The sequence below is a fragment of the Pongo abelii genome, chromosome X (assembly GCF_028885655.2).
Source record: "Pongo abelii isolate AG06213 chromosome X, NHGRI_mPonAbe1-v2.0_pri, whole genome shotgun sequence".
Classification (NCBI taxonomy): Eukaryota; Metazoa; Chordata; class Mammalia; order Primates; family Hominidae; genus Pongo; species Pongo abelii.
Genome location: NC_072008.2, coordinates 132,397,702 through 132,421,784, shown reverse-complemented (window position 1 = coordinate 132,421,784; position 24,083 = coordinate 132,397,702). Strand labels below are relative to the sequence as shown.

The window sequence follows — 24,083 nt, the reverse complement described above, 5'->3', positions numbered from 1 at the left end:
CTCTCAGTCTCTCTTGTCTGCCGCCATGTAAGATGTGCCTTTGACTTATACCATGATTGTGAGGTCTCCCCAGCCACGTGGAAGTGTGAGTCCATTAGACCTTATTTTTTTCTTTATAAATTGCCCAGTCTTAAGTATGCCTGTATCAGCAGCATGAAAACAGACTAATACAGTAAATTGGTACTGGTAGAGTGGGGTGCTGCTGTAAAGATACCCGAAAATGTGGAAGTGACTTTGGCACTAGGTAAGAGACAGAGGTTGGAATAGTTTGGAGGGTTCAGAAGAAGACAAGAAAATGTGGGAGTTTGGAACTTCCTAGAGACTTGTTGAATAGTTTTGACCAAAATGCTGATAGTGATATGAACAACAAAATCCAAGCTGAGGTGGTCTCAGATGGAGATAAGAAACTTGTTGGAAAATGGAGTAAAGGTGACCCTTGCTATGTTTTAGCAAAGAGACTGGCAGTATTTTGCCCCTACCCTAGAGATTTGTGGAACTTTGAACTTGAGGGAGATGATTTAGGGTATCTGGTGGAAGAAATTTCTAAGCAGCAAAGCATTCAAGAAGTGACTTGGGTGCTGTTAAAATCATTCAGTTTTAAAAGGGAAACAGAGCATAAAAGTTTGGAAAATTTGAAGCCTGACATGTGAGGAAAAGAAAAACCCATTTTCTGAGGAGAAATTCAAGCCAGCTGCAGAAATTTGCATAAGTAACAAGGAGCCAAATGTTAATCCCCAAGACAAGGGGGGAAATGTCTCCAAGGTATGTCAAGGGGCTCCTTGCAGCAGCCCCTCCCATCACAGGTCTGGAGGCCTAGGAGAAAAAAATGGTTTCCTGGACTGGGCCCAGGGTTCCCCTGCTATGTGCAGCCTAGAGACGTGGTGCCCTATGTCTGAGCCACTCTAACCATGGCTAAAAGGGGCCAAAGTACAGCTTGGGCCATGGCTTCAGAGGGTGCAAGCCCCAAGTTTTGCCAGCTTACACATGGTGTTGAGCCTGGGGGTGCACAGAAGTCAAGAATTGAGGTTAGGCAACCTCCACCTCGATTTCAGAGGATGTATGGAAATGGCTGGACATCCAGGCCAGTTTGCTGCAGGGGAAGGGCCCTCATGGAGAACCTCTGCTACGGCAGTGTGGAAGGAAAATGTGAAATACAAGTCCCCACATAGATATGAGTCCCAACTCATGCACTGCCTAGTGGAGCAGTGAGAAGAGGGCTATGGTCCTCCTGACCCCAAAATGGTAGATCCATTGACAACTAGCACCATGTGCCTGGAAAAGCCACAGACAACACCAGCCTGTGAAAACAGCCGGGAGGGAGGCTGTACCCTGCAAAGCCATGGGACAGAGCTGCCCAAGACCTTGGGAACCCACTTATTGCATCAGCGTGACCTGAATGTAAGACATGGAGTCAAAGGAGATCATTTTGGAGTTTTAAGATTTGACTGCCCTACTAGATTTTGGACTTTCATGGGACCTTTAGCCCCTTTGATTTGACCAATTTCTTCCATTTGGAATGGTTGTATTTACCCAATACCTGGACCCCCAAAGTATCTAGGAAGTAACTAACATGCTTTTGATTTTATGAGCTCATAGGCAAAAGGGACTTGCTTTCTCTCAGATGAGACTTTGGACTGTGGACTTTTGAATTAATGCTGAAATGAGTTAAAACTTTGGGAGACTGCTGGGAAGGCATGATTGGTTTTGAAATGTGAGGATATGAGATTTTGGAGGGGCCAAGGGTGAAATGATATGGTTTGGCTGTGTCCCTATCCAAATCTCATCTTGAATAAGACTGCTCGTATTTCCCACATGCTGTGGGAAGGACCCAGTGGGAGATAATAGAATCATGGGGCCAGTTTCCCCCATACTCTTCTTGTGGTAGTGAATAGGTATCATGAGATCTGATGGTTTTATAAGGGCTTTCCTCTTTTGCTCGGCTCTCATTGTCTCTTGTCTGCCACCATGTAAGACATGCCTTTCACCTTCTGTCATGATTGTGAGGCCTCTCCAGCTACGTGGAACTGTGAGTCCATTAAACCTCTTTTTCTTTATAAATTACCCAGTTTTGTGTATGTCTTTTTCAGCAGTGTGAAAACAGACTAATACAATATGTTTGAACAGGATTTATATAAAGTGGTTATTGTTTCTGTTTTACCTATTTATTTTTAAACATTTATGTCAGAATTCCTAAGGTCCTTATGGGGCAGCTTATGCTTTGACCCCTTCTGGCAAAATTGGGTTTTATAGTACAGCAGTCCCCAACCTTTTGGCACCAAGGACCAGTTTTGTGGAATAAAATTTTTCCATGGACTGAGGTGGGGGGCATGGTTTTAAGATGAAGCTGTTCTACCTGGGATAATCAGCCATTAGTTAGATTCTCACAGAAGCACACAATCTAGATCTCATGTGTGCAGTTCATAATAGGGTTCATGCTCCTGTGAGAATCTAATGTCACCACTGATCTAACAGGAGGTGGAGCTCAGGCAGAAATGCTGGCACTCCACTCACCTTCTGCTGCGTGGCCTGGTTCCTAACAGGCTGGACCTCTACTGGGTCCATGGTCAAGGGGTTGGGGATACCTGTTACAGTGAGTGCAGCTATATTGCCTAGTGATAAAAATAGCCTACGAGTGGGACAGAATACGAGTGGGATTTGGCTCCTTTTTCAAATTTCTTTTTCTTTTGTCCCACTGATCACAAAACCCATGTCATTACCTCTCTGACACTATACCCGCTATCCTGGAGGCTTTAGTCATACAAATAAAATAAACATTATTTTGTGCTCTCATAGTATTTAGCCATGCCTTTTACTGAAAGAATTTCAGAAACTGGCCTTAGGGGATCCAAATATCCAACTAAGATTGCAGAGTGTCCCACCTCTGGTAGGAATGCTGAACAATTGATTTACAACCTTGTTGCCACTAGCCACACCATTAGGTGGCCCGTTACTCAAGATAACCATCACAACAGGATATGCTGACCCACATACCCTTCCTCTTATGTGCTTTTCCCAGCCTAGCCTGCATACCCTATCCCTGATATAAATTCCTTTCTTTTCCTAATAAAAAAAAATCCCTATAGGCTCGTTTCAGGGAACCAACTGGGGAATCTTTGTACCCCCTCTGTTTCCCTTGCCCTCAAGCATAAAAGCCAGAAGACTTGTCTTGGAAAACTGCTTGGCCCTGTGTTAATTTCCATTATATGGGGAGCCTAGAAGCCTGTGGTTTTTAATACTAGCTCTATCCCAATATAAATGTAACCTATTGAAGTGGGAGTGGATTGATGGGAAGGTACTTGCTTAGAATAGTATTGCTGCTGGCAATCAAGACCAGCACAGTGATCAAACGTAATATCCCTTCCAAAGGTAGAAAATTCTGGGTACAAATGGAGAAAAGGAAGAACAGTAGCTGAGGGTAAATGAATAAATAAATGGGATGTGTGATAAAATAAATTCAATATTAGATTAACACTTCGAAAAAGGCACAAAGCAAAAGATGATACTGTCTCTTAGCTCATTTATACCAGATGCCTGAAAGGGTGAAGCCATATATTACTGAGACTACTTCTGCTTTTTGAATCTCCCAATATCAAATGAAAGCCTGCAAACTTGAATTCCCTGCCCTAGTAGGCAATTTTATACAATATAAAGATGGATTGGTCTAATTATTAATGATGGAATAGACTCCTAATGTGCCAGTAATTTTTGATGTTTATAAATCTTTTCTCATAAGGTATCTGTGGTCACAGGCCAGGGTGTTGCCTGTGCTATAATAAAAAATGCACACTTGGTCTTTGTTCCTGGTTCCTGAGCTCTTCAAACCCTTGGAATTTCCTGAGTGATAGGAAGGACTTTCGTTAAACCTGAGTTTATGCAAATAAGGTCACTCTCAGTGGCTTCTAGGTAGCTTCAGAATAGGGCTGCTTGCCATTGGAACCAAGCACGTAATCGGAGAGTTGGAACTTTTAGACTCATTGTACCCCCAACATCTGGGGTGGAGGGGACCTGATGATTGAGTTCAGTCACCAATCGCCAATGATTTAATCAATCATGCCTACATACTTCATTAAATATTCTTGAACAGTAAAGTTTGGAGAGCTTCTGGGTTGGTGAGCACATCAATGTCCTGGGAAGGTGGTATGCCTGGAGACAGCATGGAAGCTCTGTACGCTTTTAGCCCCACCCCTCCATACTTTGCCCTATGCATCTCTTCCATTTGGCTGTTTCTGAGTTTTATCCTTTATGATATTACTATAATCATAAGTATAGTAGTATTATACTATTATACTGAGTTCCTGAATTATTCTAGTAAATTATCAAAGTGGAGGAGTGGGTTCCAGGAATTCTTAAATTTCAAGTTGATTGATCTAGAAGTGTAGGCGGCCCCGAAGACTTGTGACTGGCATCAGAAGTGAGGGCAATCCTCTGGGACTGAACCCTTTCCTTGTGGGTTCTGCGTTTAAGTAGTTGCTATCAGAATCAAAAGACTTTGTCCTTAACTTGTGGGGCCTGTATAAACTCTGAGTGCTTAGTGTCATAATTCATTTGAATTTTGGGACACCCAGTTAGTGTCAAAGAATTGATAATTTTTAGAATGACAATGTATGCGGTGTCTGCTATGGACTGAATCTTTGTGTCCTCTTCAAAATTTATATGCTGAAACCGTAATCCCCAAAGTAATGGTCTTTGGAGGCAGGGCCTTTGATAGTAATTAAGGTTTGACTAAGTCATGAGGGTGGGTGTCCCCTGAGTAGATTAGTGCTCTTTTGAAGAAATGAAGGGACCAGAGGTTTCTCTCTTTGACATGTAAGGATACAGTGAGAAGGCAACTGTCTGTTATAAAAGGGAAAACCCTTACCAAGAACCTGACAATGGTGGCACCTTGATCTCAGACTTCTAGCTTCAGGACTCTGAAAAATAAATATTTGTTGTTTAAGCCACTCAATCTATGGTATTCTGTCATGGCAGCCTGAACTGACTAAGATGGTGTCAGAAAAACAAACAACCAAAAACAAAACAAAACAAAATGCTAAACAGGAGAATTGTTTGTGGCACTGTGTCCTCAGTAGAAAGAATACATGGGTTCAGGAACCACAGGGTAGAATCAGGGTGGCGTCACTTATTGTCATTTCCAATGTCCCTCTGGGAGACTTTGTATTTTCTGTCACTGCAATTTTGGGGTTTGTAGAGAGACAGATACTATAAAGTGGGCACACTTTTGTTGTGTGCCAATAAGTTATAATCTACAGCTGCTACCAGGACACTTAGGACTCCTTGTGTTCAGAGAATAGCAGGGTGGAAGAAAAGCTATTATTTTTAACAGGGGTAATTGACTTTGATTGCAGGAGTGAGGAAGTAGGACTACTCCCACACAGTGGGGGCAGGGAGAATTATAGCTAAAATCCAGATGATCTATTAGAGTTTCTCTTGGTATTTCCTTGCCCCACTGTAACTGTGAATGGACACATGCAGCAACCTAAAATCAATTAATTAATTATATTTTTTGAGATGGAGTCTTGTTCTGTCACCCAAGCTGGAGTACAATGGCACGATCTTGGCTGGCTGCAACCTCCGCCTCCCGGGCTCAAGCGATTTTCCTGCCTCAGCCTCCCGAGTAGCTGTGATTACAGGCATCCGCCACCCCACCTGGCTAATTTTTGTATTTTTAGTAGAGATGAGGTTTCACTATGTTGGTCAGGCTGCTCTTGAACTCCTGACGTCAGGTAATCCACCTGCCTCGATCTCCCAAAGCACTGGGATTACAGGCATGAGCCATCACGCCCAGCCCTAAAATTATTTTATTACAAAAATCAATATAAAATTACATCAATGAACAGGGTGCATTCCAAAGATTTCAGAATAAAAGGAAACAAGTGACCATTTTGAAATATTGAATACCTTCTGATATGATTAAGTTTATTTTGAAATACAGGTCCTAACTTTTAAAAATATGGCTTATGAAAGAAAACTAAAATGAGCATGTAGTAATAGGTATAGAGCACAGTGAAATATAAGTTTTTTTTTAAGTTACGCTAAGTTGCTCTACACCTTTGTATGGTATATTAAGACAATATTTAGGAAGAGTCAAAGTGAAAATGCAGATAAACATAATAAATCAAAATCTTCTCTTGTTCTTTGTTGTCAGATTATATAATTTCTTTTTGATTCAGTATTGGATATGGTGTTAATTTTAAGGATATTTAGTATATTGAATAATTAAGTAATAAAATAAAGGTTAATCTTTAAAATGATGTTATCAATCATAGATGTATAGGAAGATTGAACTACACATACATTTAAATATACTTGAAGAGACAGAAATGTTGGGTTTATAGGTTTCTTAATTCTGTCTTAATAAAATATAAATAATAAATTGAAGTCATTAAAAACTGACATATTTTGATATCACTAGAAATGATAGTTTTAGATGTTTCGTGCATAATTTGACAACATGCAATCAATCAATCAATCAAAATTATTCCAAACTCAACAATTAATTCAACGAATGAACCTTTGTCAGAGTACACATTGGAAAGGTAAAGATGGAGAGATACATACTGGTCATAATAGATTACTGTTCTAAAATTCAAATGAAAACTTCCAGTTAAGCATTGAAATTTGAGTAGGGACATTTTAAATCCTCTAATCCTACTATAGACTGAATATTTGTGTTCCCCTCAAAATTCATATGTTGAAACCTAATGTCCAATGTGATGGTATTTGGAGGTGCTGCTTTTGGAAGGTGATTAGCACATGCAGGAAGAGCTCTCATGAATGGGATTAATGTTCATATACTAATGCCTCGATCTTGGACATCCCAATCTCCATAACTATGAGAAATAAATTTATGTTTTTTTATAAGTCACCTAGTCTAGTATTTTTGTTATAGCTGTCCAAATAGACTAAGACAGAAAATTGGTAATGAGAATGGGGTGCTGTTATAGCAATTACCTACAAATGTGAAAGCAGCTTTAGAATTGAGCAATGAGTAGATCCTGGCAGAGTTTTGAGGTACATGCTAGAAAGAGACTACATTACTATGAATGAAACAGTAAGATAAATTCTGGTGAAAGTTCAAATGGAAATGAGGAACATGTTATTGTGAAATGGAGGAAATGCAATCGTTTTTTAAAGAACTTGCCTAGACTGTGTATGTATCTTAGTGGTTTGTGGAAAGTTGAACTTGGGAGTAATGCAATTGGATATTTAGCTAAAACAATTTTTAAGCAAAGTGTAGAAGAAGGAGCCTCATTTCTCCATACTGCTTGTAGTAAAATGTGAGATAGAAATAATTTAAAGACAGAACTGTTAATCAGAAAAGAAATAGAAATTAAAGATTTTGGGGAAAATTAGCTTACGCATATTTTAAAGAATAGGAAATCCTGTTTAGGAGAAAACTCTTAGAGTATGGCAAACACCCGTTTGATTTTATTTTTTTACTTCATTGAGATTTGCTTATTGAGATTTTAGTATTTATTATCATTTAGACTTTATTCAGATTTATTATTATTATTGAGATTTTATTATTTGATATTTTATTAATATTATTTTTTATTTGTTTGAGATTAGTCACTTATCTCAACAGAAGCCAAGAGCTATTCATCAAGGTAATGGATGAATGCAAAGGAGGGGCTGCTGGTGCCTGTGGTACCTTGGTGTACATGTGCTGCCCAGCTGCCCGGTGCTGCCTCTCATCATAGGCTCTGCTTCACATCCTCTGGTGCTACACTCTTTGGCTGCCCCTGCTGTTGTTACAAGGGCCTGCTGTGCATTGTGGGCTGCAGTGGCCTCCTCTGACGGGGACACAGGCAGCCAGCTTTGGCTGTCTCCACATGATGCTATCTCCATCAGCACACAGAATCCATGAGTCATGAGGCAAGCTGCCTCCAACTCGATTTCAAAGTATAGAACCAAATTCCTGCAGAGCTGTTGGAGCAGAGCTGAGACAGACGGCTTCTGTGGGGCCATTTAGACAAGCTGTGGGATGGAGCCACCCAAAGCCTTGGAGACAGGGTAGCTCAGAACCTTGGAGGCCCAGCAAAGCTGTAGCAACAGAACCACTACCCCAGTAGATATGGAAGTTATTATTTCAGGTCTGTCCCTTCAGGGTGTCTGAAAATTGGGACCTATGTCCCAGTGGGCCTGAAGGGCAGAACATCAAGTCAAAGATAATTATTTTCAAATCTTAAGGTCCAGTGGAATTTGCCCTATTGAGTTTTGGACTTGCTCAGGATTTGTCACTCCTTCCTTATTTCCTATTTCTCCTGTTTGGAATGAAAATGGCTATCCTATGCCTGTATCACCATTGTATTTTTGGAAGCACATGTCTCATTTTATTTCACAGGTTCACAACTGGAGCAGAATTTTGCCTCAGGAGGAATATTACCTTGAGTTTTATCTAGATCTGATTTAAATGAAACTTTGACATTAGACCTTAAAGCTGGTGCTGGAGCAAGTTAAGAACTTTGGGGCTATTGAAATGAAATGAATATATTTTGCATGCAAGAAGGACATAAATTTTTGGAAGTCGGGTGTGGAATGTTATAGACTGAATATTTGTTTCTCCCAAAAAATAATATGTTGAAACTTCATCCCCAATGTGATTGTATTTGGAGATGGGGCCTTTGGGATGTGACTAGGTCTAGTCTTTTAACACCTGTGATCTTTTTCAGTATTAGTGTTTCTTTGAGACCAAAAAATAAAAAAGGGGGAAAGTACATAATATATACAGAAGGGAGAGTAGTTCTATCACTATTTTTCTACAAAAATAGTAAAAGTTTACCTTGAAATATACTTCATTGAATATTTTACATAATTTTAAAATGTAAAATACCTATTAAAGTAGGTTGTAGATAGGAAAGAATAAATTAGACACATATCTATGTGAAATTTTATTCTGATCACTCATTTGCCTTTGTGTTCTTGTGTGATTTAGCTGTGGTGTGGCTTTCTTTTACATTTCAGATTAAAGTAAATTTTATATTGGTTTAAATTTAGTATATTTTCACTTTCCTATTTACTTTCTCTGGTAATCTTCAATTTTTTAATCTTTTTAAAATGGAACTTGACTTTCGTCTGGGGCATGAAAAGACTTATTTAAATATTATTAAGTCATTAATATAAATAGCATATTTTAGACAGTCTGGATGATAAATTTTCTGCTCACTGACCATTTTACTGAATTAATGTATGACCTGACATGGAACTAACAATAAGAAATGGAAATTACATTTACCTCAAATCATTCTGGTTTTAACTAAATTTATTAAGCTTTAGAAATGTAAATTATGCATATTTATTGAGTACTTAATATACCAAGATGATGGAGAAAGTGCATATTTGTATTATAGTGTAGCTTTCAACTAATGTTTGGATGAATTCATGGAAACTTACTCAAACTTCGATGTCAGATTTTACTTTAAATAAACACAAGTTTAATATTAGAATAAAAGAGTGCCTTGGTCAAATGTGAGTTGAATTCTGCCAGAGTGAAAACTCCTGATTACTACATAGAAGACTGTGTTATTTGCTAAACATCCCTAACATCTCATCTCAAGCATCAAAGAATAAAATTCAACCGTAATGTCATGTATCTTCCTATCTTTTCTCTTGTCACAGTGTGGTTCACATAAAAGTCAAATAGAATGATTTCCCTGGGAAATGATTCCTTCTGTAAAATGAGACTAATGATCATTCCTGCCAGAGTCAACTTACAGAACAACTGTGAAGCAAAAATGACTTGTGTATGAAAGCACCTTGAACACTGCTGCATAAACAGTATTATTAAAGATCAATTGGTTTGAAAAACATAAATTATATTTTGAAATAGAAATAGCTTTATTTCTGATTAAAGTAATATGTTATCATTGTTTCAAAAAGCCAGTCAATGAAAGAGATAAACATTGTTAACATCTTGTCACATTCTCTTATTACGTATGTGTGTATATATAGCTATCTCTAGTGTGGAAATGTTTCTATGTTGAAAATTAAAAGCTACATAAATATTTTGAATATCTGGATTTTTTTATTTTATATCCATGCTACAATTTATAAAACCGACTGCCATTGAAAGAGTTTATTTTCTATATTTTATAAATTGCAATAAAATAAATATCCTCCTGTATTAACATGTACAACTATTGATTTAAGATGATATAATAAATGTAGATTAAGATAAATTGCTCTCCCTAAAATTCTTACCAATTTGCTCTCCCACCAACAATGAATTTCTGCTTCTTTCCACACTTGACAATATATATTATTTGATCAATTTTTAAATGCTTTGAAAGTGCAATAAATTTTTAAAAGGCATCCTATATTTTTAATTTATAGTGAAGTGAAACTTTTTTCATATGTTTAGTGACCATTTGCATTTTTGTCTGAAGTGTTTCTCTTCCCATTTTTTTCTTTCCCATTTTTTTCTTTCCCATTTCCCTGTTTCTTTCTCATTTTTCTCATTGTTTTGTAGGCTTTCTGCATGCATTAAAATAATTTATCTTTAAACTGTCATAGGTTATATACATTAGCCTAGTTGTTTTTCTTTAAACTTTATTCTTGGTTTTTTAGGTATATAGAAATTTTGTAATTTGTTTTTATTTAATCTTTTTTATGTAATTTGTTTTTATTTAACATATGCCTACAAGGTAGGCATATATGCTTATGAGGTAGATGAGATATTTTGATACAGGCATATAATGTGTAATAATCACATTAGAGTAAATGGAGTATCCATCCCCTCCAGTATCCTTTGTCTTACAAATATTCCAATAACACTTTTTAGTTATTTTTAAAATGTACAATAAAATTATCATTGACTGTAGTCACCCTGTTGTCCTATCAAATACTCGGTCTTATTAATTCTTTATAAATAGTATTTATACCCATTAAGCATCCCCATTTCCCTCCAACCAACTCACTACACTTCCCAGCCTCTGGTAACCAGCCTTCTATTCTCTATCTCCATGAGTTAATTGTTTTGATTTTTAGGTTCCAGAAATAAGTGAGATCATGCAATGTTTATCTTTCTGTGCCTGGCATATTTCCCTTAACATAATGACATTCAGTTCCATCCATGTTCGTGGAAATGACAGGATCTCATTCTTTTTGATGGCTGAATTGTACTGCATTGCATAAAAGTACTACATTTACATCATCCATTTGTCTGTTGATGCACACTTAGGTTGCTTCTTAATCTTGGCTAGATTGCTCCTTAATCTTGGCTTTTGAGAACTGTGCTGCAACAAACATGGGAGTGCAGATAGCTTTTTGCTATACTGATTTTCTTTCTTTTGGGCACATACCCAGCAGTGGGTTTGATGGACCATATGGTACCTCCATTTTTAGTTTTTTGAGGAACCTCCAAACTATTCTCCAGAGTGGTTGTACTAACTTTCATTCCCACCAACAGTGTATGAGGGTTCCCTTTTCTCCACATCCTTGCCAGCATTTGTCATTGCCTGTCTTTTGGATATAAGCCATTTTAACTGGGGTGAGATGATATATCATTGTAGTTTTGATTTGCATTTCTCTGATGATCACAGATGTTGAGCACATTTTCACATACCTGTTTGCCAATTTGTATGTCTTCTTTTGAGAAATATCTATTCATTGTTTTGCCTATTTTTAATTTCGCCTACTTTTAATTTTTCATTGTCTCATTAGATTTTTTTTTCCCTATAGAGTAGTTTGAGAGCCTTATATATTCTGGTTTCATAGTTTGAGGTCTTAGGTTTTAGTCTTTAATCCATCTTGATTTGATTTTTGTGTATGGCAAGAGATGGGGGTCTGGTTTCATTCTTCTGTATATGGATATCCAGTATTCCCAGCACCATTTATTGAAGAGACTATATTTCCCCCACTGTATTTTCTTGGCATCTTTGTCAAAACTTGAGTTCACTGTAGGTGTTTGCATTTGTTTCTGGGTTCTCTATTCTGTTTCATCAGTCTATGTGTCTGTTTTATGCCAGTACCATGCTATTTTGGTTACCATAGTAGTACAACTTGAGGTAAGGTAATGTGAATTTTTCCAGTTTTGTTCTTTTTGCTTAGGATAGCTTTGGCTATTCTGGGTCTTTTTGGGGATCCATATGAATTTTGAATTTTTTTCTATTTATGTGAATAATGTAATTGGTATTTTAATAGGGACTACACTGAATGTGTAGAATGCTTTGGGTAATATTGACATCTAAACAACACTTTTTTCTTCCAGTCCATAAAATGGAATATATATTTGTTTATTGGGGTCCTCTTCAACTTTTTTCATCAGTGTTTTGCAGTGTTTCTTATAGAAATCCTTCACATCTTGGTTAATTTAATTTTTAGGTATTTAATTTACTGTGTGGCTATTGTTTCATGGGATTACTGGTTTTTATTTATTTTTCAGATTGTTCACTGTTGGCGTATAGTAATGCTACTTATTTTTGTATGTTGATCTAATATCCAGAAACGTTACTAAATTTGTTTATCAGTTCTAATAGTCTCTTGATGACGTTTTCGGGTTTTTCCAAATGTAAGATCATATCATCTGCAATCAAGGATAATTTGATTTCTTCCTTTTCAATTTGGATGCCCCTTATTTATTTTACTTGTCACATTGCTCTAGCTAGGACTTCCAATACTATGCTGAATAACAGTGTTAAAAGTAGAGCTCCTTATTGTGTTCCAGAGCTTAGGGGAAAGGGTTTCAGTTTTGCCTCATTCAATATGATGCTAGCTGTGGTTCTGACATACATGACTTTTAGTATGTTGAGGTATGCTCTTTCATCACCCAGTTTTTTGACAATTTTTATCACGAAGGGATGTTGAATTTTATCGGATGCTTTCTCAGAGTCAACTGAAATGATCATACCTTTTTTATTCTTCGTCTACTGGTATGATGTATGACACTGATTGATTTGCGTATGTTAAACCATCCTTGCATTCCAGGAATAAATCCTATGTGGTCACGATTAATGATATTTTTCATGTGTTCTTGAATTCAATTTATTGTATTTTGTTGAGGATTTTTACATCAATCTTGATTGGTACTGATATTAGCCTGTAGTGTTTTTCTAATGTGTCTTTGTCTGGTTTTGAACTCAGTGCTGTTAATACTGTTCTTGCTGATTTGTTTGGAAGTATTCCCTCCTCCTATATTTTTCAGAATAGTTTGGATAGGATTGCTATTGTTTTTCTTAAAATGTTTGGTAAAATTCAGCAGTGAGGCAATCAGGTTATGGGCTTTTCTTTGCTGGGAAACATTTTATAATGGCTTTGATGTCATTGCTTGTTATTGGTCTGCTCAGTTGTTGGATTTCTTCCTGGTTCAATCATGGTGGGTTGCATGTGTCTAAGAATTTATCCATTTTGTTTATGTTTTCAAATTTATTGCCATGTAGTTGCTCATAGTAGCCTTTAAATCATCCTTTAATTCCTGTAGTATCACTTGCAATGTATCCTGTTTCATCTCTGATTTTATTTATTTGAGTCTTGTTTGTTGTTGCTGGTCTGACTAAAGTGTGTGAATTGTGTTTATCTTTTCAAAAAAACAGATTTTCATTTCATTGTATTATTTTCTTTATTTCAATAAATTTGATTCTGCTCTGATCTTTATTATTTCTTTCCAGCTAATTTTGGTTTGGTTTATTCTTGCTTTTGTAGTTTTTTAAGATGCATCATTAAGTTGTTTATTTGAAGGTTTTTTTTTATACTTTTTTGATATAGGTGATTGTAGCCATAAATTTCCCTCTTAGTACTGCTTTTGCTGTATCCCATACCTTTTTGTATGTTGTTTTTCCGTCATCATTTGCTTCACGAATTTTAAAAACTTTCTTCTTAATTTCTTAATTGATGCATTTGACATTCGGGAACATATTCTTTAAGTTCTACGTGTTTCTATAGTTTTCAAAATTCTTCTCATTGTTGATTTATATTTTTATTCTATTGAGTTCAGAGAAAATACTTGATATTATTTTAGTGTTTTGATTTTTTAAAGTCTTGTTTTGTATCCTAAAATATAGTCTACCCTTGACAATGATCCATGTGCTGAGGAGAAGAATGCGTATTTTGCAGCCATTGGATTAAATATAATATAAATATTTATTATGTTCATTTGGTTTATCTTGCAGATTAAGTCAACTGTCTTTTTGTTGATTTTCTGTCTGGTTTATCTGTCCAATGTTGAAACTGAAGCATTGAAGTCTTCAGCTATATTGTCTGGGAGTCTATCTCTCTTTAGCTCCAATAATATTTTCTTTATATGTCTGTGTGCTCCGGTGCTGGGTGCATTTATATTTAAAATTGCTATATCCTCTTGATAAAATTATGACCCCTTTGTCATCATACAATGATGTCATTTGTCTTTTTTACAGTTTTTGTCTTGAAATCTATCGTGCCTAAGTATTGCTATTTTTGCTCTTTTCTGGTTTCCATTTGTATGGAATTTTTTTATGCCTTTCTTTTCATTCTGTTTGTGTCTTTTTTTGAGGAAGTGTGTTTCCTGAAGGCAGATCATTGGTTCTTGTTTTCCTAAAACCATTCTGCTACTCTGTCTTTTGCTTAGAGAGTTTAGCCCACTTGTATTCAATGTTATTGTTGATAAGTACAAAATTACTCTTGCAATTTTGTTATTTGTTTTCTGATTATTTTGTGGTCTCCTCTTCCTACTGTCCTTCCTTCCTGTCTTCTTTTGAGTAAAGGTGACTTTGAAAGGTGATATGATTTCCTTTACTTTTATTTTTTCTGTGACCCTTGTATTTTGTTTGACTTCAGGTTACCAAGAGGTTTGCAAACAATAACCTTTAACTAATTATTTTAAACTGCTGACAAGGGAACATTATTTGCATAAACAAACTAATCAACTGGAAAAAAGAAAATTAATAAAATTTGCATTTTAACATTATCCCCCATTTTTTACACTTTGTTTTTTCTATTTATATCTTTTTGTACTGTCTGTTTCTTGCAAAGTTGTTGTAGTTTTTATTTTTGTTCAGCTTATCTTTGAGTATTTCTATTCAAGATATGAGTAATTTAAAAACTACAATTACAAAGTTATATATATATATATAAAACTATATATAATAAACTATATATATAGTTTTTCTGAGTCCTTGCTAGTTCCAGTGAGTTTTATGCCTGCAGATAATTTCTTATTGCCCATTAACATGTTTTTTTCTTTCACACTGAAGAACTTCTGTTAGCATTTCTTGTAGTACTGGTCTGGTGTTGATAAAATTCCTCAGCCTCTAATTGTCTGCAATAGTTTTGTTTTATCCTTCATGTTTGAATGATAATTTCATGGGATATACTATTCTAGAGTTAAAATTTTATCCTTTTAGCACTTTAAATATGTCATCCACTCTCTCTTGCCCTGTAAGGTTTCCACCGAAAAGTCTGCTGCCGGATGTATTTGAGCTCCATTGTGTATTATTTGTTCCTTTTCTCATGTTTTTTTAGAAATTCTTCTTTATCCTTGACTTTTTGGAGTTTAATTTTTAAATGTCGCAAGGTACTTTTTCTTGAATTTAATATACTTGGTGTTCTATAACTTTGTCGTACTTGAATATTGATATATTTCCCTATGATTGGGAATTTCTCTGCTATTATCCATTCAAATAAACTTTTTAACTGCATCTCTCCCTCTCTCTCCTCTTAAAGGCCAATAACTCTTAGATTTTCTCTATTGCGGCTGTTTTCTAGATTCTGTAGATATGTTTCATTGTTTTTTATTCTTTTTTCTTTTGTCTACTCTTACTGTGTATTTTCTTTCTTTTATTTTTTTGTGAGATGGAGTCTTGCTCTGTCCCCGAGGCTGGAGTGCAGTGGCGTGATCTCGGCTTACTGCAAGCTCCGCCTCACGGCTTCACGCCATTCTCCTGCCTCAGCCTCCCGAGTAGCTGGGACTACAGGCACCCACCACCATGCCCTGCTAATTTTTTGTATTTTTAGTAGAGACGGGGTTTCACTGTGTTAGCCAGGATGGTCTTGATCTCCTGACCTCGTGATCTGCCTGCCTTGGCCTCCCAAAGTGCTGGCATTACAGGCGTGAACCACTGTGCCCAGCCACTGTGTATTTTCAAATAGGCTGTTGATATGGTTTGACTTTGTGTCCCCCCCCAAATCTCATGGCAAATTGTAATTCCTTATGTTGGGGCAGATACCCAGTTGGAGGTGATTGGATGATAGGGACAGATTTTCCACTTGCTGTTTTCATGATGGTGAGTGACTTATGATAAGATCTTATAGTTTAGAAGTTTGTGGCTCTTTCCCCTTCACCTTCTCTTTCTCCAGCTTCCATATGAAAATGTACTTGCTTCTCCTTTACCCTTCTGCTATGATTGTAAGTTTCCTGAGGCCTCCTCAGCCATGCCTCCTGTGCAGCCTGTGGAACTGTGAGTCATTTAAGCCTCTTTTACTTATAAACTACCCAGTCTTGCATATGTTTTTATCAGCAGCATGAAAACCAACTAATACAGTAAATTGGTACCAGTAGAGTAGGGCGCTGCTATGAAGATACCTGAAAATTTGGAAGTGACTTTGGAGCTAGGTAAGAGGAACAGGTTGGAACAGTTTGCAGAGCTCAGAAGAATACAGAAATATAAGGGAAATTTTGGAACCTCCTAAAGACTTTTTGAATGGTTGTGACGAAAGTGCTGATAGTGATATGGACAGTGAAGTCCAGCCTGAGGTGGTCTCAGATGGAGATGAGGAACTTATCTGGACCTGGAGTAAAGGTCACTCTTGCTATGCTTTAGCAAAGAGACTGGTGTTATTGTGTCTCTGCTCTAGGGATCTGTGGAACTTTGAACTTGAAAGAGATGATTTAGGGTATCTGGTGGAAGAAACTTACAGCAGCAAAGCATTCAAGAGGTTGCCTGGCTGCTTCTAAAAACCTACACTCATTTGTATATAAAAGAAATGTCCTGAAACTAGAACTTGTATTTAAAAGGGAAGCAGGGCATAAAAGTTTAGAAAATTTGCAGTCTGACCATGCAGTAGAAAAGGGCACCCCATTTTCTAGGGAGAAATTCAAGGCTGCAGAAGTTTGCATAAATAATGAAGAGCTGAATGCCAGTAGCCAAGATAATGGGGATAGTGCCTCCAAGCCATTTCAGAGACATTTGTGGCAGCCCCTCCCATAACAGGCCTGGAGTCCTAGGAGGTAAAAATGGTTTTGTGGGCCAGGCCCAGGGTCCTGCTTCTCTGTGCAGCCTTGGGACTTAGTGCCCTCTGTCCCATTTACTGCAGCTCCAGTCATGGCTAAAGGGGCCAAGGTACAGCTCAGGCCATTGCTTCTGAGAATGCAAACCCCAAGCCTTGGTGGTTTCCATGTGGTGTTGTGACTGTGGGTGTGCAGAAGGCAACAGCTGAGGTTTGGGAGGCTCTGCCTAGATTTTAGAGGATGTATAGAAATGCCTGGTTGTCCAGGCAGAAGTCTGCTGCAGGGGCAGAGCCCTCATGGAGAATCTCTACTAGGGAAGTACAAAGGGAAAATGTGGGGTTGCAGCCCCCACTAGGGCACTGCCTAGTGGAGCTGTGAGAAGGGGGCCACTGTCATCCAGACCCCAGAATGATAGATCCACCAACAGTTTGCACTGTGTGTCTGGAAAAGATGCAGGCACACAACAACAGCCTGTGAAAGTAGCTGCTGGGGCTATATCCTGCAAAGCCATAGGGAAAGAACTGCCTAAGACCTTGGGATCCCACCCCTTGCATCAGTATGCCCTGGAGGTGAGACATGGAGTAAAAGGAAATTACTTTGGAGCTTTAAGATTTAATGACTGCCTTGCTGGGTTTTGGAGTTGCATGCTGTCTGTAGCTCTTTTGTTTTGGACAATTTCTCCCATTTGGAATGGGATTATTTACCCAATGCCTGTACTCCCTTTGTATATTGGAAGTAACTAAATTGTTTTACATTTTACAAGCTCATAGACAGAAGGGAGTTGCCTTGGCTCAGATGAGACTTTAAACTTGGCCTTTTGAGTTAATGCTGGAATAAGTAAAGACTTTGGGTGTCTGTTGGGAAGGCATGATTGTGTTTTGAAATTTGAGAAGGACATGAGATTTGGGAGAGACCATGGGTGGAAGATGTGTGTATGAGTCCATTTTTTTTTTTTTTTTGAGATGGAGTTTCACTCTGTCACCCAGGCTGGAGTGCAGTGGCGCGATCTCGGCTCACTGCAACCTCTGCCTCCCGGGTTCAAGCGATTCTCCTGTCTCAGCCTCCCGAGTAGCTGGGACTACAGGCACCCGCCATCACGCCCAGCTAATTTTTCTATTTTTAGTAGAGATGGGGTTTCACCATGTTGTTCTGGCTGATCTCGAACTCCTGACCTCATGATCTTCCTGCCTCGGCCTCCCAAAGTGCTGGGATTACAGGCATGAGCCACCACGCCTGGCCAATGCTTAGTCCATTTTCATACTGCTATAAAGAGATTCCTGAAACTGGATGATTTATAAAGGAAAGAGGTTTAATTGACTCACAGTTCAGCAAGGCTGAGCAGGCCTCAGGAAACTTACAATCATGGCAGAAGGTGAAGGGGAAGCAAGGCATTTTCTTCACAATGTGGCAAGAAGTGCCAAGCAAAGGGAGGCAAACCCCTTATGAAACCATCAGATTTCGTGAGAACTCATTCACTATTATGAGAACAGCATGAGGGAACCACCCCCATGATTCAATTAACTCCACCCAGTCTCTCCCTGGACACGTGAGGATTATGGGGATTACAATTCACAATGAAATTTTGGGTGGGGAAACAACCAAACTTTATCAATGTGGTTTGGCTCTGTGTCCCCACCCATATTATATGTTGAATTGTAATTCCCAGTGTTGGGGGAGGGACCTGTTGGGAGGTGATTGGATAATGGAGGAGGATTTCCCCCTTGCATTTCTGGTGATGGCAAGTGAGATCTCATGCCATCTGATGATCTGATGGTTTAGAAGTGTGTGGCATTTCCCCCTTCACTCTCTCTCTCCTGCCACATGCAAAGATGTGCTTGCTTCTCCTCACCCTTATTCCACGATTGTAAGTTTCCTGAGGCCCCCCAGCCATGCCTCCTGTACAGCATTTTGGACTGTGAGTGAATTAAACCTCTTTTCTTTATAAATTACCCAGTCTCAGGTAGTTTTCTAATAGTGATGTGAGAATAGACCAGTATAGCTCTCTTCAAGCTCTCTAATTCTTTTTACTGCTTGATCATTCCTGTTATTAAAAAACTGATACGTTATTCTGTAGTTCTTTTGCATATTTCAGCTCCAGAATTTCTGCTTGATTCTTTTTCATTATTTCAATTTATTTGTTAAATTTATCTGATAGGATGTTGAATTCCTTCTGTGTTATTTTGAGTTTCTTTGAGATTCCTCAAAACTGTTACTTTGAATTCTGTTTCAGAAAGATCACATATCTGTTTCTCCAGTATTAGTCCTTGGTGCCTTCTTTAGTTCGTTTAGTGAGGTTCTGTTTCCCTGGTTGATCTTGATGTTTTTCAATGTCTGTCAGTGTATGGACATTTAGGTATTTATTGTAGTCTACACAGACTGGACTTCTTTGTACCCATCCCTCTTGGGAAGGGTTTCCCGGTATTCAAAGGGACTTGGGTGTTGTCATCTAAGTTTTTGTTCAGTCTGGGTGCAGTGGTGCTCACACCTGTAATCTCAGCAATTTGGGAGGCTGGCACAAGTGGATTGTTTAAGGACAAGAGTTGGAGACCAGCCTGGGCAACATAGTGAGACCTCATCTCTACAAAATTAAAAAAAAAAAAATATCCCAGCATGGTGACATCTTTCTGTAGTCCTGTCTTCTTTTGAGTGAAGGTAATTTCCAGCTACTCAGGAAGCTGAGGCAGGAGTATTGCTTGAGCCTGGGGGGTTGAGGCTGCAGTGAACTGTGATTGCACCACTGCACTCCAGCCTGGGCAATAGAGCAAGAGCATGTCTCAAGGCAAAAAAAAGTTTTGGTCACTATGGCCTTGTCTGCATTAGGTAGCACCCAAAGCTCAGTAACACTGTGGCTCTTGCAGACACATACAGGTCCTGGCTTGGTGGTCTTGGGTAAGACCTGGAACAATTATCTGGATTACTAGACAGAGATTCTTGTTCTCTTCCTTTACTTTTTCCTAACAAATGAAGTCTCTCCCTCTCTCTGCTGAGCTTCCTGGAGCTGGGGTAGGGGTGACACAAGCACCCCTGTCGCCACCACAACTGGGCCTTCACTGAGTCAGACTTGAAGCCAGCATGGCACTGGGACTCGTCAAAAGCCTCTTGTAACCACTTCCTGGCTACCACCTATGTTCACTGAAGGCACTAAGTCTATACAATCAGTAGATGGTGAAGTCAGCCAGGCTTGTGTCATTCCTTTCAGGGCCATGAGTTCCCCTACCCCTGAACACATCCTGAGATGCTGCCTGGAAGCCAGGGCCTGGAGTTGGATACCTCAGGAATCTACCTGTTCTTTTCTACCGTGGGTGAGTTAGCCACATTCCCTCCCCACTCTCATGGCCACCACCACAGGTCCAAAGGACTAGTGCTAGGTTATCCCTGAAGTTTACTCAAGGACCAAGGGCTTTTCAGTGAGGTTGTAGTGAATGCTGCCAGGCCTGGGACTCACCCTTCAGGACAGTGGTCTTCCCTGTGGCCCACGGCAGGTCCAGAAATGTTGTTTGAGAGTCAATACCTGGAATTGGGGAACCCAAGCACCTTCTTGGGACTCTACCCCACTGTAGTTGAACTACAGTTGGTACCTAAGCTGCAAGACAAAGTTCCCTTTCCTCTTCTCTCTGATTTTCTCAAACAGAAGTTGTCTCTCCCTATAGCCACCACAAGTGGGAATATGCTGAGTTACACCTGAAGCCAGCACAGCTCTGAGTCTCACCCAAGGCCCATGGTGTATACTACCAGACTACTGTTGCTGATTATTCAGAGCCCAAAAACTCTTTAGGCAGCGGATTATGAATCCTGCCAGGACTGAGTCCTTCCTTTCAAGGAAGTGGGTTCGTTTCTGGTCCAGGAATGTCTAGAAATGTCATCCAGAGCTAGTGCCTGGAACGGGGTCCTTAGGACTTGGCCCAATGTTCTGTCCTATTGTGAGTGAGCTGGTGCCCAAGATGCAAGACAAAGTCCTCTTTACTCTTCCCTTTCTTCCCTTCAAGTGGAAGGAAGGAGTCTCTTTCACAGCTGTGAGCTGTGCTGCCTGGGTTTGGGGGAGGGGTAATGCAAGCACTTTCTTGGAAGATCCAGCTGGTGTCTCACTAGGTTGTGTGCCCCTCATTCCACTGGCTCAGACTCTACAAGGCACTGGAAATTGCCATCTTTGTGGCCTAGACTGACTTTCTATTTTGTTTCGGACCTCAGATCACTGTAGCCTATGGTGGTGAGGTTTGCTAGAACTCAAGCTCTGACCCCTGGGATGGATGATTCCCCTCTGGTTAGAGCTGGTCTAAATGCTCCTTCTGTGGGTGCCAGCTGAGTTCTGCCTGGTGTTGCTTTCCACAGTAAACAGGGCAGCACTGATTTCCAATATAAAGACCCACAATCACTATGCTTTCCCTCTTCCAAGTACACAGATTCTCCATGCCATGGCTGATGCTGCAGGATGGCGGGGGGTGGCATTGACAATTAAAGGCTGCCTTTCCTACCCTCTTCAGTGCCTCTTTCAGTTATATGAAGTTAAATCTAGTTATTGTGATCACTCACTTCAGTTTTGTTTCTTATGAAGGGGCTTACTTGTGTAGACAGTTTGTAAATTTGGTGTTCCTGCAGGTACAGCAATAGGTAGAAGTCTCTATTTAGCCACCTTACCCTGCCTCAGAAGGTTTTTTTTTTTTTTTTTTGAGTTTTTTATATGATCACTTCTGTTCATCTATACCTTTATCATTTTTAGTTTTGTTGTCAGGCTTAGGAAGGCTTTCTTCATTCAAATATTATAAAATACTCAATTTTAATCTTCTGGTGTTTCTGTGGTTAGAATCAACAGGAATTTATTTTTGTATGAGACAAACGTATGTTTATTTTTGTCCAAATCATTAGGTAGCTGCAACAGCATTAATAATCTTTCTTTCCTAACTGATTTTAAGTGCCAGCTGAAACTAAATATTTATATATACTGGGGTTTGTCTCAAGGTTTTTTATTCCATTCTATGAATATATATGTTCTGGCAACAGTACCATACTGCTGTCATTACACTAGTTTTGTAAAAATAAAGACAACATTTCTCGCATTACTTTTTTTTTGGGCAGATTTTTTTTTTAACTGGAAGAACCTCATACATTTTTTGTTATGGATAAACTCTGAAATGGCACTTCCATATTCCAAGTTTTCCCATTTTTGCTCATTTATCTTTTCCTTAAAAAAGTGTCCACATTTTCAGTTTAATTAGCATAATTGTATTCTTAATTTACATTTCCTCTGTGTATGTAATTATATGTTAATCTATTACTTTTCCTTTGCAGGCTGATGAACATTTATCTTATAATATAAACAATGACCTGGGTATGATGAGTGCAGGGGATAGATTTTTAATATTGGCACTTTCATTTATATAATATTTTAGCTATCATTCCTTTCTGCTCTCCTTTCTTCCCTCCCATTCCCACTCATTTTATGTGTTGTATTGGGGCCATATTTTCACATCTGATGATAGATTCTACCTGATCTGTATTCCAGGTATAGAAGCTGACTCTGCTTTATCTTTTCTCCCACTTTTCATCTTGTGAATTGGAGGAGTGTCTTCTTGTCTCCTGATCTGTCTCATTGTGAAGGAAGCCCCCTGAGTAACAAGATTGCATCCTCAGTTGGTGATGACTTAAAAATGTTGGTAAAATTGAACAAACATATAACAAACTAAAACACAACTCTCAGTATTTTTCATTGGTGATGAAATTGCCCATCCTTATCCTCCAACACCACCATTTTTTCATCTAAGTGTTAATTTTGGTCAGTTCCTGGGAGGTGGGTGGAAGCAAGCGCTTACAACTTCATATTTCCCAGAAGTCTCATTTGTGTTTGAAAACTTTCAAATTGACATAATGATATTTCCTAATGTTTTCTACTGCTCTCAATTGTATTTAATATAAATTTCTGGTGTCATTTCCTACCTGTACTAACTTTTTGGTCTGAGTTTGGACTGCTTTATTTTTATTTCCCCTGCTTTCTCTGCCAATAAAAGTCACATATATCATTTAAGACACAGCTCAGACATCACCTATGCTATTTTCCCATAGTCAATTGATTCATTAATATTATAATAAATTCAGATTTCAATGGGAGCATAGTAATGTTTAAAAAATGTGTGCAGGCCAAGTGTGATGGCTCACACCTGTAAATCCAGCACTTTGGGAGGCCGAGGTAGATGGATCACTTGAGGTCAGGAGTTCAAGACCATCCTGGCCAACAAGGTGAAACCCTGTCTCTACTAAAAATACAAAAATTAGCTGGGTGTGGTGGTGTGGCCCGTAGTCCCAACTACTCAGGAGACTGAGGCAGAAGGATCACTTGAGCCCAGGAGGCAGAGGTTGTGGTGAGCTGAGAGTGTGCCACTGCACGCCAGCCTGAGCATGGGAGTGAAACCCTGTCTGAAAAAAAAATGTGTGCAAAGATAACAGTGAGGTAGGAAATTACACCAGAACTTAACATAATATACAAATAGGAGCAGTAGAAAATATTAGGGAATGAAATGATATAAATTTAAAAGTTTTCAAACTTGAGTGAGACTTCTGGAAAAGATGAAGGTCTAAGAGTTGACTTCCTTCTACCTCCCAGGGTCTGACCAAAATTACCACTTAGAGGAAAAAATGGTGGTGATGCTGGAAGGAGGGGATGGGCAATTTCATCAAAATGTCATCAACTATGAACAATCAAAATAAATTATTTGTCTTTTACACTGTAACTAATACATTGAATCCTATGTGTTTTAATATCTATACTCTCCAGAAAAGCGAAGCTAATCAGAAATAGTTATATCTTTTTTATAATCCTACTTGTGTTTCAGCCAGCATTTACCTTCTTCAAATTTACACTAGTTATGCAATTGGAAGAACATCCAGGCAGCCCTTCCTCCATATTTGTCTAAAAAATGTAGCCACAAATAACAGAATAAAAAATACAGGGCAT

At 38.5% G+C, this 24,083-nt stretch overlaps 1 protein-coding gene across 10 annotated transcripts in view; it reads left to right on the top strand.

Moving 5' to 3' along the window:
• Window positions 1-23,066, top strand: part of DCAF12L1 (DDB1 and CUL4 associated factor 12 like 1) — a 66,857-nt gene extending 43,791 nt beyond the window's left edge. For 8 of the 10 annotated variants that reach the window (XR_008518173.2, XR_008518171.2, XR_008518172.2 and 5 more), the window contains one exon: window positions 9,619-9,802. The gene's annotated coding sequence lies outside the window, so the exon portion shown is untranslated. Of the gene's footprint in view, window positions 1-9,618; window positions 9,803-20,336; window positions 20,440-22,637 lie in introns of those variants that run through there. The other 2 variants (XR_008518175.2, XR_008518174.2) reach the window with 2 other exon arrangements.
• The last annotated feature ends 1,017 nt before the right edge of the window (window positions 23,067-24,083 follow it).